The sequence below is a fragment of the Schistocerca cancellata genome, chromosome 8 (genome assembly GCF_023864275.1).
Source record: "Schistocerca cancellata isolate TAMUIC-IGC-003103 chromosome 8, iqSchCanc2.1, whole genome shotgun sequence".
Taxonomy (NCBI): Eukaryota; Metazoa; Arthropoda; class Insecta; order Orthoptera; family Acrididae; genus Schistocerca; species Schistocerca cancellata.
Genome location: NC_064633.1, coordinates 79,590,322 through 79,610,429, shown reverse-complemented (window position 1 = coordinate 79,610,429; position 20,108 = coordinate 79,590,322). Strand labels below are relative to the sequence as shown.

The 20,108-nt window shown below is 43.8% G+C and overlaps 1 long non-coding RNA gene across 1 annotated transcript in view; it reads left to right on the top strand.

The window, feature by feature from the left end:
* LOC126094445 (uncharacterized) overlaps positions 1-20,108 on the top strand; it is a 183,888-nt gene that overhangs the window by 32,290 nt on the left and 131,490 nt on the right. The window lies entirely within an intron of this gene.

Sequence of the window (20,108 nt, the reverse complement as noted above, 5' to 3'; positions counted from 1 at the left end):
TGGTGGTCCAAGTTGCTCTACACACCGGTACCTCTAATACCCAGTAGCACGTCCTCTTGCATTGATGCATGCCTGTATTCATCACGGCATACTATCCATAAGTTCATCAAGGCACTGTTGGTCCAGATTGTCCCACTCCCTAAGAGTGTTTGGTGGGTCACGTCGGTCATAAACAGCCATTTTCAATCTATCCCAGGCATGGTCGATAGGGTTCATTTCTAGAGAACATACTGGCCATTCTAGTTGAGTGATGTCGTTATCCTGAAGGAAGTCATTCACAAGATGTGCACGATGGGGGCACGAATTGTCGTCCATGAAGGCGAATTCATCGCCAATGAGCTGCCGATACGTTGCACTATCGGTCGGAGGATGGCATTCACTTTTCGTACAGCCGTTACGGCGCCTTCCATGACCACCAGCGGCGAACCTCTGCGCTACATAATTGCACCCCAAAGCAGCAGGGAACCTTCACCTTGCTGCACTCGCTGGACAGTGTGTAAGGCGTTCAGTCTATCTGGGTTGCCTCCAACACGTCTCCGACGATCGTGTGGTTGAAGACATATGCGACACTCATCGAAGAAGAGAACGTGATTCCAATCCTGAGCGGTCCATTCAACATATTGTTGGGTCCATCTGTACCACGCTGCATGGTGACGTGGTTGCAAAGATGGACCTCACCGTGGACGTCGGCAGAGAAGTTACACATCATGTAGCCTATTGCGCACCATTTGAGTCGTAACACGTCCTGTGGCTGTACGAAAAACATTATTCAACATGGTGGAGTTGCTGTCAGAGTTCTTCCGAGCCATAATCCGAAGGTAGCGGTCATCCACTGCAGTAGTAGTCCTTGGGCGGCGTGAGTGAGGCATGTCGTCGACAGTTCCTGTATCTCTGTATCTCCTCCATGTCCGAACAACAGGGCTTTGGTTCACTCCGAGACGTCTGGACACTGCCCTTGTTGACAGTCCTTCCTGGCATAAAGTAACAATACGGACGTGATCGAACTACGGAATTGACCGTCTAAGCGTGGTTGAACTACAGACAACACGAGCCGTGTACCTCCTTCCTGGTGGAAAGATTGGAACTGATCAGCTGTCTGACCCCCTCCTTCTAATAGGCGTTGCTCAGGCATGGTTGCTTACATCTCTGGGCGGGTTTAGTGACATCTCTGCACAGTCAAAGGGGCTGTGTCTGTGATACAATATCCACAGTCGACGTATATCTTTAGGAGTTCTGGGAACCTGGGTGATGGAAAACTTTTTTTCATGTGTGTATATAAATGAAGTCCGGATTTCAGACAATACGTATATCAACAATTGAGTTCATAAACTCATACACACATTATCCATACTGAAGCTCTGCTTATGCATGAGAAGTCCTCATAGGGCTGAACAGGACATAATTCACCTTAAAAATCACCTCTTCGTCATTTTGAAAATGCCTACCGCGCAACTCTTCTTAATCCGAGGGAAGAGGAAGAATTTACTGCGTGCAGGTGTGCCTGCGTTCTGAGCAGAACGAATTGAGGCACTGTCTTGGACAGCTTCGAGCTGTGCTTCGCCTTGATAGTTTCTCTCCTCATTAAACTGAAGTTAAATTATTATGACTGAATAATATCTGGTTCTTTGGATGGGAACTTTTGGGCGAGAGAACTTGCTTCCCCCAACATTTTTAACACAAATATCTCTCACATTGCCAGGTACAAATTTTATTCCTGTTTTAATTCTCAAGTCTATAAAACAAAATGATTAGGCAGTTACAGTTCGTAATCATACTCTGTCGGCCTCTCGATATCGAAGTCAGCACCTGGAACAAAACTTCTATGGCTCCGTAGAATTTTGGCGACGTCAACACGAAGATTCTTAAAATAGTCAGAGGCACAATGGTACGCCGTGGGCAAGTCATTTGAATGCTATGACATAGTCACTATGCAGCATGGGAATCAGTGCCTAAGTCCAGAAATTAATCTCCCAAAATAGAGCACAAATGACCGTGATGCAGGCTTCACTTAATTCACAGGATACAAAGTTCTTACGAATTACGACACACCGAATAATGTTCAGAGCCACAGACGAGGGAGAAGTTAAAATAACCAGAACATTAAACGTACCTTCTCAATTTATAAAATTATTTTTTTCGATGAATGATATTCATAGCTACATTTCAGGATACATCATACTCTTGTATGAGATGAAATGTTACCGTAAATAGTCAAATTACATTTCGTATTCAAAATGGCAGCTTCCAAGAATGCTGCTAATTTCAGTTCCACGGCGATCATATTCTCCGCGACTGCTAAATCAGAAGTAAGTAAGTTCATAGTACCTGTAATATTCCACATTATGTCCACAGAGTTTTTATATCACGAGACAGCGATTTCTCTCTCTCTCTCTCTCTCTCTCTCTCTCTCTCTCTCTCTCTCTCTCTCTCTCGCAGTCGCAATGAGCATTTGATCCATATAGAGCACTTGCGCATTTTTGGATAATCCTGAAGATGAAAAAGTATTATGATTAATCATGAGAATAACTCGTGTGACTGTTTCCAATTACGAGCATGATTTGTTAGCATCACAAAATGGTAGTACCAAGAACCACGTAGCATTATTTTCACGATAAGGTTTGGGTAAAAGTATCATGATTAATCATGAGAATAACTCCTGTGACTGTTTCCACTTACGAGCATGATTTGTTAGCATCACAAAATGGTAGTACCAAGAACCACGTAGCATCATTTTCACGATAAGGTTTGGGTCTTTGCCATTTTCGGCAGTGGTGAACGCACATGTTTCGGCTGCTTGCTTTGCTCTTTCGTCTCACGGTCTTAACATAGCTCTCATCCATGGTAACTAGATGAGTAAAAAAGCCGTTTGGATTGGCCTGACACAGCGGCAATATTTCCGTTGCTATCGCGATTCGATGACATTTTGAATGGCTGAGATCAGCCACGAAACCCAGCGGGCAAAATGTCATACAAGATGTTGAAGAGACTTTCACTTTTTCCATGATCAGCTCGATTGTGATTTGCCAGTCTTCGAAGATCACGTCCTCTCTTCTGTTTTGAACCCCCTTTTTTTTTTTTTGTTTTTTTTTTATGTGATAGCTAGAGCTATACGACTACCCCTCATTAATGCATATGCATTATTTGTATGGTCAGTATTCAGATTTTTGTAAAACTTAAGAATCTTAAATTACCAAAGCTAGTTTCGTAGCACCATTAAGGAATAATCAAAGCAGAATAGGACACTGAGTGGTCAGAAAAGACGGCAAGGCCGACACGATGCTAATAATACACAAAGCACATTTGGTTTCTTGAAGGATTAACAAACAATCAGGAACGTTATAAAACATAATACAGAATCAACACACTTGGTGGGAGTGCCACTATAGACTAAACGTATCATCAGTCGGCCAGAGTCGCCCGTATTCAAAGGATGTGCAAGACAGACGAGGAGCCCGATCGTTCATCAGTAGGTGCTGGTCAACCGACAGCACTAATGAAAGACACCTGACCGAAAATGCTGCAGAAAAAGATACGACGCCTCACTAATTAAATAATTCAACGTGAAGTTGCCGTTATTGTTACTCATAGTGGCTGCCGGAAAAGAGGTTTTACTATCAACTACGTTTTCAGATTTGCTAATACCGTAATCGTACGAATATCTGTGTGTTGTCTACGATTATACTCAGCGAACAATGTGTCAGAAGCTGAAAATATTTATTATCCGTTAAAGCTGATTTGCGGGCCAGGACTGCCGTTTGTAAAGGTGCTGAAGAACTAGTCAGTTGTAAATGTAATGTATTTTACATATCTGACTATGTAAGTCAACAGATGTAGGTGAAGTATAACGGACGATCATAGCGACATGTAAGACAATCTATGCCTTACTTCAGAGCAGAAAATCATGCAGAAGTGCAAAATGAATAATGCCATTTTCTCTAGAAGAACTATGCAACGGTTAAGCGATAAGCGCCGGCCGTAATGGCCGTGGGGTTCTAGGCGCTACAGTCTGGAGCCGAGCGACCGCTACGGTCGCAGGTTCGAATCCTGCCTCGGGCATGGATGTGTGTGATGTCCTTAGGTTAGTTAGGCTTAATTAGTTCTACGTTCTAGGCGACTGATGACCTCAGAAGTTAAGTCGCATAGTGCTCAGAGCCATTAAGCGATAAGTCTCAGCAGTACAACACACAAACGCGAGCGAATTATATGTAATACACTGTATTCACGTTTGTTCAAGAGTTTGCAGTATGTTGAACAATGCAAATCACCAGAGTTTTTGGAAAAATTGGAATTAGTCTAATTTCTCAACTCATCCGGTCCGTAAGAAGTGTCTGATCTTATATCAGATCGTGAAAATTGTTTACCAAATCTTGAAACAAACTTTTACATACATCTTCCCAGTTACAAAAAGTATTTGATAGCGTATAACCCTCACGTAGCAATCTCTCGACTCAGCTATTTTCGGTGAAGCCAAGATTATTTGCGATGCATTTGCTGTCGCATTTCTCGCCGAAATTAGTCTCATTTGATCATTTACTACTTTTTCCAGAGTAATACAACACTGTAAGCAGTGTGTTCGTACTTAATGTGTGCGAAAGTGAGAGCAGATAGCTCTACAACCACGACCCAAATGCTCTTCTCAGAAATATTATTACTCCCATCCTTCAATTGAAGTCCGGAAGACAAGTTGAGTCACACTTATATGAAACTTGTGCACGATTTCGACAGAATTACCATTCCATGTAGAGAAGGAAAATTATTTTACCATAGACTGCATGTGTATCGGAAAACGGTAGATCGCTCGTAATTCCCAAGCAGTGTGATTACTGCCTTAGGACAATCTGCCAAGGACGGCACTGTGGCTGCCTGATTGCGACTCGCTTACTGAGTTGTTAAGCGGGTACCGGTAGTTTCTTATGTGTGCACGTGGAGTAACGTCTTTACGACGGAATGTACTGTATAGTTATTCGTGGAGCACACTTAACTGTGATAAGAGAACTTTAAGAGGGGTACGCCACAAATATTAAGAAGGAACACAAATCTAGCAACATAATATGATTTGCAGTGGGTAGCATTTTGAAACTTGAAGTAGAAATTCATGGGAAATTCGTAGTAATAGTCGTATTATATCGGACTCGAGCTCGTGATTTTGAGTTACAAACAGCTAGACGCATTACTAAAGTTTTTAACTTCTAAACAGAAAAAGAAAATATTAAGCGGACATTTTAATTTAAATGTTTAGTTATAGCTACAGCTACGCAAAAACCCTTATCATTTCAAATGAACCTTCTCTTACTCATATAACTTACACCAAGGCTTATGGAAACCGATAGTGCTGCTATTAGTACTATTTCTATAGATACTCCAAGATTGCAAAGCAACTGCGTAAATACTTGCTGGTAAACTACAAGACTACAAAACTTCTCGAAAGAGAGAACTTGGAGCTGTTTTTGAGAAATACAGATTGTAAAGAAGTATACAACACACTAGGCGTCAGTGAAAAATGTAATGCATTTTCTATAATAGCCAAGAAAACGTTCCGAAACAAGTTTAATAAGTCTCAGTTCCCGTTTTTATTGGCTTTGTGGGAAGTATTAGATGCCGTACGGACAGCAACTGCCACTGCTGCTAAATATAGCGGTTTATTTTCCGCAGCAGAACGTCACAACACATTGGCGTTAGAAATACGGTTGAAAATGCTTGGTAAATCAGCACTGCATAGCACGGCTAGCCGACGTCCCTCTACAGCCCATCCGATGATGAATGACAGTACGAGACGGCGGTCGGTCGTTAGGGCCTGCTCGCGGTGTTTCCTTTGTATCACTGGAAAGTTGAGAGACTGCGACACGTGTCTCATTGGCGCTTTATGCAACTTATTGGATGCTTTTAGTGCTGCTCTGACCTACAGAGCGACGCCAGACGTCGCAGCGACGGCAGGCGAGTCGCGTGTGAAGAGACGCACGCGCTTTTGTGAGGGGCGGCCCGCTTTGTGCGCCGCCTCCGCCTCCGCCATTGTCCCATTGTGGCGGTCCGAGCCAGCCGCGCCACGCCGGGCCGGGGGCGGGGCCGCAAGTTCACGGCCGGCACACACCTATAACGGCAACACTCGTGCAGACGCTCTTTCCGACACTCCGCAACCCAACTACCGTCGCACACCGGTGGCCATTCGAACTGCAACAGCACGAGGACGGCACGAAACAAACGTTTCAGTTTGTATAGAGTGTACTTCGTGGGCCGACATAAAAATGATTAGCATTTTACTGCGCAAAGCAGGTAGAAGTAACGCTATCTGCATCCAGTAGATAAGAAAAGATTGAGCTGCTCGTTTCTCACTCGCAAATCGCATTTGGAAGTTGATTCACTGTGGTAAAATAATGTTACGGTTCGTGTAAGGAGGAGAAACGTCACTGGCAAGTGTCAGAGCTAGGCAGCGGCAAGACCGTGGCGTAACGAGACTAACGGCCCTATGCGAGTAGCGCTCAATTGGGGACACGCACGGTCGAACGGAAAACACACCTGGAGTCAGGAACTTTTTTTTCTTTTTTCAGCAAGACAAGTATTCTTACGGACGGTGCGATGAGATCTGTAGCACTCAGATTATCAGCACGGTCATCATTGCTGCGGCTTTTCCTGACACGCCAGCAGAGACGCGCCGACCACACTGAACTCAGGAGCTACATCACGTCGCCTGTTATGACGAGTACTAGTTTTCATACAGCATCGCGATACACCTATCCGTGTGTGTGTGTGTGTCTGTGTGTGTGTGTGTGTGTGTGTGTGTGTGTGTGTGTGTGTAGGATAGGGGGCGGGGGGTCAGGGGGTTGCACGAGAACGAACGCTGCCGCATTGCATTCGTCATCTTCATACTGTTCATCACCTGGCGTGACGGTATGTAGTGCCGGTCGGTACCCAATGAATCACCTGTGGTTCACATAGTCGGAATTTGGACAGCAGACGTTATCTGATGTGTTACGGCAGGTGACTGCGCCTTATCTTCGAGGTCTTCGTGGCGGTACCTTTCAAGAAGACAACGCAAAACCTTATGTTGCCCGTGCTGTCCTGAACTACCTCGCTATTGAGGTGTTCGACTGTTCTTTTCGCCAGCAGGCTCTCCAGATCTCTCATTCATTGGAGACATCCGTTCGTGGCTTCCCAAGATTGTGGTACGACACCAATCGTCCGTCACTAGGATTAATGAATTCTGGCACAGAGTTAAAGTAGTGTGAAATAACGTATGTGTGTCTGTCACCCGGGCTGCAGGCATCGTTGACACCACAAGTGCCAATTCTGGGTACAAAATTGCGCTCCATGTATACCCCAAATTATCTAAAAATGCATCATGCATTCTTCCCACAACACTCTAACCGCACAGCAAGTAAAATTTCTTAATTTGCTATTGGTCCTGGCTTCATTGTCCACACTGAACTCGCATTCGCGAGGAAAGTGGTTCGATTTTCCAGTCAGCCATCCAAATAAAAGTTTTCCGAGGTTTCACTAAAATCACGTAAATCAAATGGTACGATAGTTCCTTGGAAAAGGACTCAGCCGACTTTTTTACCCTACGTATCTCTCTGCATTTCAGTCGTATATTCGAACGGAAGTTGAAATTTGGTTTCTTATTTTCGAGAAGGTTACATAAGCAGTACAGAACAATTGAGTTCCATCTGTCCAGAAGACAGCAGTTGTGCGTTTCTCACCAGTCACTTGTCACTGGAAAAGACGTTCCAGTTGTGATCGAATTGTTTCATTTAAAATTGTATCCTGTCGCTCAATTTCAATAAAATATCTCTTCGTGGCTACATTTATCATTTCTGCAGATTGTAATTGTGAATCTCTTGACTGTTACTAGTTCGAAGACAGCCATATCGTTTCCTCGTTGAAAATCTTTCCAGAAATTCCAACCTTCCGTTTCTTCTAAAATGGTTCAAATCGCTCTGAGCACTATGGGACTTAACATCTGTGGTCATCAGTCCCCTAGAACTTAGAACTACTTAAACCTAACCAACCTAAGGACATCACACGCATCCATGCCCGAGGCAGGATTCGAACCTGCGACCGTAGCGGTCGCACGGTTCTAGACTGACGCGCCTAGAACCGCTTGGCCACACCGGCCGGCCAGTTTCTTCTCAAACGGTTTACGTCTATACCTTGTGTTTTAATCTTATTCTATTAGATTACAAGATGGGGGCTTCAGTACATCTGCCAGTACCGCCAAGGGTACCAGTTTAAATGTCTGACGATTTCTCTTCCACTCTGCCGTAGGGCAGCAGCCAAGCGTTTCACATGCACTGCTATTTGACCTTCGACTGTCGCATGCAGACGACACAAATTATGTGGCAGTTAACAAGCCGAAGCTTATGTAACTCCCAAAAGGATAAATCATTGCATGAAAGTGGTGTTTACGCTCGAAACGCTTTGTACATGTATGGGTGAATAATTATTAAGATTGAAGACAGTATACTGCGCATAAAAGCCACCGTCAGTCACATTGCCAGCGATCAGCAGACAAAGATGATCTGTAAATTTTGACTAAGTCATCGATTTCAAACAAACTAAATATCGCACACAAACTTTTGTCTGGGACACATTGTTCCAAAAATAAATTAAAAATGTTTCCCATCTCCCAGTTCTGACGACGGTTTTGCGAGCTTCCCCTTGGCTCTAATGCATATCCCGGAACTGGATATTCCCTCTCAAATATTTCCAATTTGGACTTCCTGTGACTCACTACCAGATGGATTGATATTTGTCTGAAAAGTCCTTGGGTCTACAATGGGGTAAAGCTCGAAGGGCTAGTACTACTATTACGCGTAGAGAATTAAAAGTAATTAAATAGCGATCCCCGAATCCCAGAAGTTCTGTTTCATGTTGGTCACCGTCAATCTGCTACTCTAAGCATGCAAGTGGCATTTCTATCGTCTGACCTAACGGCAGAAGATAAACACGCCACGATAAGACCACGAGACATATTGCTGACACTCGCCTACTTCGCTAGAGCGACAAGTCAAATAAACTGATGTTGTGTGAACCGAAGGTCTTACAGTTCAAATGGTTCAAATGGCTCTGAGCACTATGCGACTTAACTTCTGAGGTCATCAGTCGCCTAGAACTTAGAACTAATTAAACTTAACTAACCTAAGGACATCAAACACATCCATGCCCGAGGCAGGATTCGAACCTGCGACCGTAGCGGTCGCTCGGTTCCAGACTGTAGCGCCCAGAACCGCACGGCCACTCCGGCCGGCGTGGTCTTACAATACGCACCCCACACTCTTCTCTCTCGATTTGCAGATTAAGCTGCAAAATTTTGTACCGAAGTTTAACCAGCCATTTGAATTCTCTATTTCGTGCCGCCAAAAGTCAACCATCATACCACCAACAAAAGGCTGGAATGAATTTTTCATGCGACAGAGAAGTGTGCATTCTTGTAGAACGTCCCGTGAGGATGAATATTGTGTGCCACACGAGCGCCCAATCTTGGATCCGAACTAATCGAGCACTCCTCATAACCCGAAATCAATCGAGCACCATCGAGTCCCAATGAGACACACAGTTTTAATCAGTTTGGAAGTTTCAACAATAAATTACCGTATTTGTACCATTCTGAACAAAGTACACACTGATCATATCCAGGAATCGCTTCATGTGCCTCCTCGACGTAAGACAAGAGGGTGGTTTTTTTTTCCAGATATAAATTGCCGCATATGGGACTCACTACTGCACAAGGGAAACTCTCTGGAATTTCTGGGAAAAAGATTTATCTCTGACTGTTAGAGAACTTTGGAAATAGCGTCTTGAGATTTATTAGCGAAATGTGTAATGGTAGTGACACACCAAAATCACAATAGTAATCCGTTGTAGTTACTACACATTTTATTACAGTCAAAAGCATTACAAAATCACAATAATATAGGAGAATGCCTTACAAGGCCAGATCACTTGGACAAATAACAAATAAATTTCTTTAACCGAAACAAGACCCATAAAACTTGAAATTTAAAAATGACTAGGTAAATATACTCAGGTAAAGCTTTACTTAAAGAGTACAAATGTCCGTATAATTCCCATCAAAACTCTCATTGCTTCCAATCAGCTGAGGAACAGATTAATGGTAACAACACAGATCTTTTAAGGTTTGGCTAGCCAACTTTCCTAAACAAAACTGTATGCAAATGACTAAAACAATTAAGGAGGTGTTTTAATTTTGGAACAAACCAATCTTCAAATTTACTTACTCAGTTGATTAATCAATAATATTCTTAGAATGATTACAACTAGAACATGGCCATATGACAATACCCCTAAAATGAGGTTGTTTCAATATTGCGTGTGAATTAGCGATAGGCGTGAGCAGACCAAGGATTCTAATCAATACGAAAGATCCACCAGACAGGAAATGAGATATAAATGTACTCAACTTTGCGCTGCAATTGAACTTCAGACACTATAATTCTCCACCGGAAAGATGGAATCCCGCTACAGTGACAACATAACCCAAGATGTAAAGGAGGGGACAGGGCCTTAAATATCTCTCTGCCCCCGTGGTGATCTGCTCCCAGTATGCTCGCGTCGACCACTGCCAATTCTCTGTAACACAACACACATCAACGGCAGACAATATTCTGAAGCATAAACTGTGTTCTTATCCAGAGAACCGGCGATCAATACAAGTGAATAGAAACAAATTAGCCTCCGTGAGTTACTTGGCCAGTGCCAGCCCTTAAACTTTGATTAATAAGTTCGTTATAATCATGCCCTAAAGTTAAGATGACAAGAATTGTCTCGGCGCACATTTACACTCCAAACTACCAAATGAACTACAAGGTAGAATAGAGGACGTATCTCGGCGTGTCTTGAAACGCCAGAGCCGGACTTACTCACTACTCGTTGCACTTCTAGCTACGTCTTTAACCACGCTTCATGTCGGTTGGTTGGGCGTAGCCACTTCCTCAACTGCCGTCAAGATAGTTAGTCACGACACCGAGGTAAGTGATAAACAACTAAAACAATTCCAAAGGATTTGTAGTACACTGGCATATTCAATTAAGCCGCACGCAACCCACCGAAGCAACTCGGCGACTCCCATTCAATCGGCCGGCGTAGCTTATAACAGACTCGAAGGAGCTTGTCCTTCCGACATCGAGGAAAACCAAATCACCATGGGCGGTGGATCTGCCCTCACGACTCCACACGCCGTAGCCGCTGGCCCCGCTCCTTCGTTGTCCGACTCGTCCTCTTGCCGGCCTGCCTACGTACACAGTCCCACGTGACTGCATGTGAAAAAGAATTGCAGACTGATTTCTTGTTTTGAACTTTATGTCAACATATGATGTAATAGGCTGATGAGGGAGCGGAATTGATAAGTATTTTCTATTCGTATTCTAGTGACAGTTCCTAGCAGCCATGTTGTAGTTTGGCTAAACAGCTCTCTTCTGAGGTCATCACTCGCCTAGAACTTAGAACTAATTAAACCTAACTAACCTAAGGACATCACACACATCCATGCCCGAGGCAGGATTCGAACCTGCGACCGGAGCGGTCACGCGGTTCCAGACTGAAGCGCCTTTAACCGCACGGCCACACCGGCCGAAGGTTGTAGTTTGGCAAGAAATGAAATATGAGCATCTATGGCTGGCACGATCAGATAGCTGAAGTTCAACATCCAGGTTGTATAGAGATCACTAGTTAAATCCGTGCGGCCAAAGATGAGCAGAAGACAAATAATCACCGAAGACGACTCAAAGTACAAAATGACGATCGATGGAAACTGGCGCCAGAAACGCACCAGCTCAATTTGTCATCCAAATATTATCTTTCCTCTATTCCGTATCAAATTTTAATTAATAATGTAGCTATCAGTTCAGATCACCTGTTACTCGCCGTTTCTATGTCGCCCGTAGCAGTGTCCTTTACTCCAATGAATTCTTTTATGATATATTCCGTTATGCGACTTTCGTTCTTCAGGAAGAGCTTCGTTGGAAAACTTATGTGCTTGAAATTGTTGCTGACAACGTAAAAATGAAACGCTTAGGTATGGATTTGGACCAGTGTTTGCTCACACGGTTACCTGTCTGATTATTTCGACAGCGAAAGCTGGTTAATCATGAATGGAATGAGGAGCATATAATTATATCCAAAACTTAGAGAACAATGACACACTAGAAACTGTATCTTTCAATAAGAGATATGACTTCCGTTTCAGTCAGCGTTTCTTACAATCTCTACGTTCATTAATTTATTGTCTCTAACATGCAGAAAGTGCTTTCCGAATTTTATAAAATTGTAATCTAAACACCAAACAAATCAGTTTGAAACTAACCGAAACTAGTCAGAACACCAGAAAACATTGCTCAAGTGAAAGACAGCCTGAAAGTATGTCCAATAAAACTACAATACATGATAGCTGTGCAAATGAGAATTAAAATGTCATGTTAGAACACTGCGAAATAGAACCTGCACTTTCATCCTTACAAATGTTCTGTTATGAATAAGTTAATGCTTCCAGAAAAACCTGCTCGTGTTTATTTCTACCGTGGCCACTAAAAGGAACGGGTTGGAATTTCTGGATCTTCAGGTTTTAATTTCTTTAGATGCAAGCCAGGTTGAGTCTGTAGGCAGACTGCATGGCCATGTGCATCAGAAAATCCTCAGAACCCATGTTGAACAGTCGTTACGGAGAGTTAAAATTTGTGTTTGGGAGCAATTTGCGAGCCACTTATTTCGCTCACGCTGAACATTTAGCATCGGTGAATATAGGAGAACACACCCAGGTGCGTACAAATAATTCGGTGAGCAGACATCCTGCCACGTGGGTTGAAGCATTGCAACGGGGTAGATGGCGGTAGATGACGGTGACGGGTAGTAGCAGTCAGTAAGTAGCGACGCGACACGAAGTAGCGTCGGCCTCCGTTCAGTTGAGTCACAGCTGGCGCCGGGCAGCGGAAGATGGAGCCGGCGCTATCACAGATTTCAGCCGCGGAAGCTCACGAGGTCGTGCGATAGTTACTTGGCGCCTCCATCGCCAACCGTCACGTGGCGCCAGTGCTCGCAACGCTCTTCTGCCCGTCACACACAAACTCGTACTACTGAGAAAACTGAATTATTGTCACGTCCCTACGAGCGAGTAACATTCATCTTCTGCTGACCACAGCAGCTCGACGTGATATCGTATGAGTCGTAACTGTGGCTTTAACACACCCATTGCACGAGAATGGCAATAAGCAACATGTTGACATTTACCGAGGTATAACCCTTTTACAGATTCCTATCATAATATCAGTTACATTACTTAGTAGGGTACAATCTACGCTTGACTGTCAGTTGAGTGAATATCAAACTGATTTTTGAAAGGCAAGATCCTTCTCAGTACCAATTTTCAACATGAAATCCGAAATTCGTCACAAATTAATAACCTACAAAGATAGAGTTGAAAAATTTATTTATTTTTTAAGAAAAGCTTTGTTCTCTGTTGATAGGAATCCGTAAATTGGAAATTAAAACAAAGGTGACAAACCTAGTACGAAAAACTCTGACAGACGTAAACTCCAAAGTAAAACTTAAAGGTCAGGTACCTCAACCTTTCAAAATGAAACCAGGAGATGGTTTATCTCCACTTCTTTTCAACTACTTGAATTCAAAATCGGCTGAAAGCCCAACACTTGAGGCTAAACAACATGAATTTATTTTTTTAAAGAACAAAGGCCTTACATAAAGCTGTTCTCAATTAGGCAAAACTCAACCAAAACAGAAATTTAAAAGGGAAAGCGTTATCTTAAAACAATTCTTTAGTTAGGTTAAAGGCCCCCAGAATTAGACACTTCCAGAGCAAACAAGTTAAATTCAAATCGGCTGAAGGCCCAACACTTAAAATTCAAAAACATTAAAACCTTTAAAATGTCAAAGGTCTTACGTGAAACAGTTCCTTAAATTAGGCTGAAGGCCTGAAGACTCTTATGTCTTAAGGGCGAAACAACCTTCATTTAGAAAAAAATTGACTAGAAGCCATACAAGTACAAACAACAACAAATAAAAAAAGGGAGTACACCCAAGGGCGTTCATATGTTCGAGGGTCGGCCTGGAATTCAAACACTAACGCTCGCTTAGGTGAGACAGACAGTAGGGCCAATCATTAACGATCTGACGACAAGCCAACCGACCGACAGTCAACGGACCCACCGACAAGATAGCTTCAACTTCACCCGACCAGGGCACAACAGGGAGTTCAACAGAACAACGTAGAAGATATTGGCGCCCACAACCAATCATACATGGAGCCATCAAACTACACACCGTGCTGGACAGCAACAACACAATGATGAAACTACACTGCCTGAAATTTATGTCAACGGCCAGGGCAGATAACCGGAATGTTAACGGCCACAAGGCAGAAGATTCCGCTTGTCACTTAAATTTAAACAACCAAATACAGAGAAACTCCACCGGAGGGTGGCTAGAATTTTCCAACTTGAAAACCACGTTGTTGCTCCCGGGAATATCCGAACAGCCAACAACGAACTCCAAACGACACAATGTGAACAGTCTTGACTTGCTGGTAGATTAAATCAAAACTTAACTTTCGTGTCCAGGGTCGGTGAGCCACGGACCTCGTAGCAATGGGAACAGCCCCACACACTCCGACACCACATAGAGGCCGCCATCGGCCCCGGCCAAACTACAACCCGCGGAGAATTCCTCGCTGCTCCACGCCAACCGACCGACTCCAACCGGAAATGGTGAAAGGAGCAAATATATGCCGGTCGATGAGACGACCGACCGAACGACCAACCAATGGTCGTCCCGCTCCAGTCTCCCCCCGTCGGACGGTTCATGTGTGTCACCAGCGGTGGGCGCTCCGTCCCCGACTGCACTGCTGGTCCGTCCCGAACTGACTGCCAGACACACGACGACCCGGAAATACTATCGGTCGCTCCAGAGGTGGTACGACAGTGCACTTACGGATACGCGCTGCTGCTGCCGCTCACGGGCAAGTAAGGCAGGAAGTTAGTAAATAAGAAAACGAGGCGGCAGTACCGTAATAGAAGATGACAAACAATAAATGGGATAAACGCGGGCCGTGCACGGCTCAAACAACAAAGGATTAAGAAATGAAACTGCAAAGCGCTACCTAGAAGCGCCTGAAGCAAAAAGAAGAAAGAACTACGAATAAAACAATCTCCGTTAATTTGCCACGTCAAATTCTGATAAAATCCCTATCCTTCGAGGACTGTCTGCATCATCGACGTCAGGGGCTAAATCTGCTCCTGTTGTCGTTACCTTTTCGTGAACTTCCGTGTTATATCTCGATACTTGTTTCATATAAGCTGCTGGGTTTACGAAATTAAAACGCCAGCTAGAACTTCACAAGCTTCACTGCCCATTGTTGATGTCGTATCAGTGATTTATAATGTCTTACGTAGTAATTGACACATTATAAGGCTTTTCAGTCCAATTTGTAGGGCGCTGGGAGAGGTCGTAAACCACACTTTTGTTATATGATAGGTTAGGCACGTCGCAGAAAGTGTAAACGTCCTTAGAGGTCGTGTCCTTGCTTGTAATGGCACGAAGTGGCGATGTCGATATCGCAAGGCGCTTTGAATTACTGATCTGCCGCGTGCCGCGTGCTTCACTCTTCCGCGAAGTCGTCGTTGTGAATGCGGACGTGCTTCGACTGCTTTCGTGAGCATCCGAGACTGCAAGTGTTTCCGCATAAAGCTCTTCAGATGACAGCCGGTGATAGAGCCGCGGGCGCCCGGCCCGACCTTGGAGCCTGCTTGCGCACCAGCTCCTCTGTGTTCAGAGTCGAAGCGCCTTCCCGTACCCAGCCACACCTGTTGCGCGTAATTAGTTGGCACCATAAACACGCAATGGGTATTCAATAACAAGTAATGTGTCACGGCTATAAACATGGGGCCTATTCTCTTTTTATTCAGGCTGCTACAAAACACTGTTTTTCATTACACAGTACTTAACGCTTCACCCTCATTCATACTGCTGGTACGTTATTATCAGCAAAGGAAATGAATAACTGCATTTGCGAAAATGGAAAGTGTTACAACACGAGTACTATCTTTCTCTGTGTTACAGAAGTTACCCTGCATTTATCCATGTTGAAAGAGAGCTGTCAGTCATTTAACCAATTGAGAATTTTATCCAAGTCTTTCTGTATTTCCTTTCGATCATCCAACGGCGATACTTTCCTGCACAAAACGCACTGTCAATAAACAACCGTGGACAGCTGCTGATCCTGTCTGATTAACCGTTTGTGTCTACAAAGAACGTTCTAAGTCTTACTAAGCATCCCTGCGCCACACACGATGTTTATCAAACTCTTTGGAGATGTTCGTCACATAACGAATATTAAATAATTAAACTTCCATTCCATTTTACCCTGAAGTCCATCATCAACATGTGTACGAAATGTGATAACCGCAGGCACGAATACACTGTGGCACGGAGTGCTAGTCTGGAACGCACGCTGTGTCAGTTCGTGAGTATTGCTGAGTGAAGACTGGTACGACAGTATACGTTTTCCGATCAGATTCCAGACACTATGGCCATTTTGGAAGCGTATGGCAACATAATTTACCATTCTTGTTAATACTGGCAAGCATTCAGCCTCGTTCGACAAATCATTCCTGCAGTCGTATTCAATAGCTCCCCACAACACGATTCCAGCATTTGGAGAGATATCGATGCTTCTTGTGACCTATCACCAGGTCTATGGATACGTTGCCGTCGATCCGTCGATTCGACCGCACCAACACGAGTGAGGCTCGTCGCCGAACACCGCGAATGCTACTCAGTGTGCCAATTTACTCTGGAAAATGCAAATCTCTGTTGTCTGTGATATGATGTCAACAGTAAAAAATGAATGGTAAAACGAGACCTCGTCACAGCTCCCAATAATCTGTTTCCGACGATCCGTGGTGATAAACTTCCTGCGACCTCTGTCTGGATTTCAGCTGTTAATCCGTCTGTTCGTCAGAGCCAGTCGAACAATGCTACGATCTTCGAGTCGTGTGGTCCTTCTGGCAGGCATTGCCCTCCAGATTCTCTCTCGTTACCATCACTATGCCGTCATTGCATAGTATTTGATGTTTCAGTAGCATACACGTGCACGTCCTCTGAGCATGCTTTGTTGCGATCTTTACTTGAATAAATACCTTAACGTCAGATAGATTCAGTAGCCACACTTTATCTGTAGGAATTCCTTTTTCTGTACTTAAATAAGTTCGCTTGGGAATAAATTTTGAATCGGAATAGTGAACCATCAGTTTGACAGTGATCGGTTGAAATGTTCATCGTGTACACTTTCCATTTCGTTCAGTACACATACGCAGCAACAGTACCACAATGTCGACTACTAACAAAAAAAAAAAATGATATTACTTAATAACCTTGCGAATATGTGAATAGTTCGAGAAATATTTACTAACAGAACCCAGTACGTTATACTGGACTAGGAATGTCCTACAGAAGCGAAAGTAATAACGGGTGTGCCGTAAGAAAGCTGATTGAGACCTCCTATATTCTCCGTACACATAAAGGATTAATGAGATAGGATCAGCGGCATTGTAAGATAGTTCGATGACGATGCCCATGACTACGGGAAAGTATCGTCGTTTACTGTCGAGAGGGAATGCTAAAAGACTTGAACGAAATTTGTAGTTTATTTGAATGACGGCTCTCTTTAAAGATGGATAAATGTAAGACAATGCCTATAACATAGAGAAAGATAGTGCTCAATTACAAGATTACATAAAGTCGTAAAAGTATGCATGTTTATTCAAATACAGAGATATGTAAACAAGCTGAATACGGCGCTGCGATCGGAAAGTCCTATATGAGACAAGTGCCAGGAGCAGTTGTTAGACAGGTTACTGCTGCTACAATGACAGGTTATCAAGATTTGAGTGAGTTTGAATGTGGTGTTATAGACGGTGCACGAATGATGGGACACAGCATGTCCGAGGCAGCGATGAAGTTGGGATTTTCCCGTACGACAATATCAGGAATCCGGTAAAACATCAAATCTCCGCTGCAGCCGGAAATGATTCTGCATGGACGGGACCAACGACTGAAGAAAATCGTTCAACGTGATAGAAGTGCAATACTTCCGCAAATTGCTGCAGATTTCAATACAGGGCCGTCAACAAGTGTCAGCCTGCGAACCATTCAACGAAACATCATCGATGTGGGCTTTCGGAGCCGGAGGTCCACTTGCGTAACCTTGATGACTGCACGACACAAAGCTTTAGCCTCGCATGGGCCCATCAAGACGGACAGTGGACTGTTGAATACTTGAAATATGTTGCCTGGTCGGACAAGTTTCGTTTGAAATTGCTTCGAGCGGATGGACGTGTATGGAGACAACCTCATGAATCCATGGACCCTGCATGTCACCAGGGGACTGTTCAAGCTGATGGAGACTCAGTAACGATGTGGAGCGTGTGCAGTTGAAGTGATAAGGGACCCGTGATACGTCTAGATACGACTCTGACAGCTGACACGTACGTAAACTTCCTGTCTGATCACCTGGATCCATTCACGTCCATTGTTCATTCCGACGGACTTGGGCAATTCCAACAGGACAATGCGACACCGCACACATCCAGAATTGCTACAGAATGGTTCCAGGACAGTCTTCTGAGTTCAAACACTTCCGCTGGCCATCAAACTCTTCAGATGTGAACATTATTGAGCATATCTGGGATGCCTTGCAACGTGCTGTTCAAAAGAGATCTCCACCCCCTAGTACTCTTACGGATATATGGACAGCCTTGCAGGATTCATGGTGTGAATTTCCTCCAGCACTACTTCAGACATTATTCGAGTCTATGCCACGTCGTGTTACGGCACTTCTGCATACTCGCGAGGGCCCTAACGATATTAAAGCGCAGACACAATTTTGATCCAGCAGCGATAATGTATTGAGACACAAAGGAATTACGGACATGTAAGCAGGAGACTATGGTTCGAATCCCGGTATGGCACAAATTTTCAACCTTCTCCAATAATTTAAATAATGTACACAGCCAATATCTGTAATTGCTTTGTGTCTTAAAACTGTTAGGTAAATTTCGAGAATTTCTATTCGAAAAAGACTGCGAACGTTCGTCACCATATGTCGCGTATAAACCATAAAAATAAAATTAGAGAAGTTATGGTGCGTGAAGAGGCACACAGGTGTGAATTTATTCCTCGCTAAGTACTCGAATGGAATATTAAACAAAACTGTTAATACCGGTACGATGTACCCACCGAAATGCACTGTACATACGGATTATATGTGTGAATGTAAGATCATCTGCAGGATGAGCGAGGTGGCGCAGTGCGTAGGATATTGAACGCGAACTCCAGAAGTGCAGGATTTTAAGCTCTGTCAGTCCAAACCGCTTTAGAATTTTCACGGTATCGCCATCTCATTTCAGGTGAATGACGAGATGTTTTCCCAAACCTTTCCGCCACACTTGTTGACATGACCAGACGCTCCGTCGCTAATAATCCCGTTACTGACAATTTGTTAAACACTTACGTTTTTTCCGTTTCACGGGAATACATCCTGCTACATAACTGAACTGCAATACTTGATAGGATTTCCCAGAGTCTGCTACAGCATTTCAATAGCACCCTCCCTCGAGTGTTCACGTGCTGACGACATTTTCTGCACGAGTCAGAAATGCAAGACTAAAGCACAAGAAAACAGCAGATTAAATGTTTTTAACATTTAAGACAGACGGACGGCATATTTGTAAGAGTGAAGAAATATGGAATATTGGCAGTTTGTTTGTTTCTTTGGGTAGGAATGATTACTGTTGCTGGAATGCTGTTGCTGAGCTCTTTAACTGAACTGGAAGTAATGACCGATCGACTAACGTGCATCAGAAAAATTTCGCATTGTGACTGCTGTTTAGCCACAAACATCTGAAGCTTTCGTCGTTTGCTTCCATCCCTACTGGTAATTACCGACATCAGTTACGTTATCTCGTTTACATTTCTTCACATCTCTGCTATTTTATTAGCAGCTGAGCGGAATTGTAGCTGCGGAGATCTCTCCTCGTTTGCCTAGAGGGAAGACATCCTGCTAGGGACTTTAAGAATTCCTAGACTGT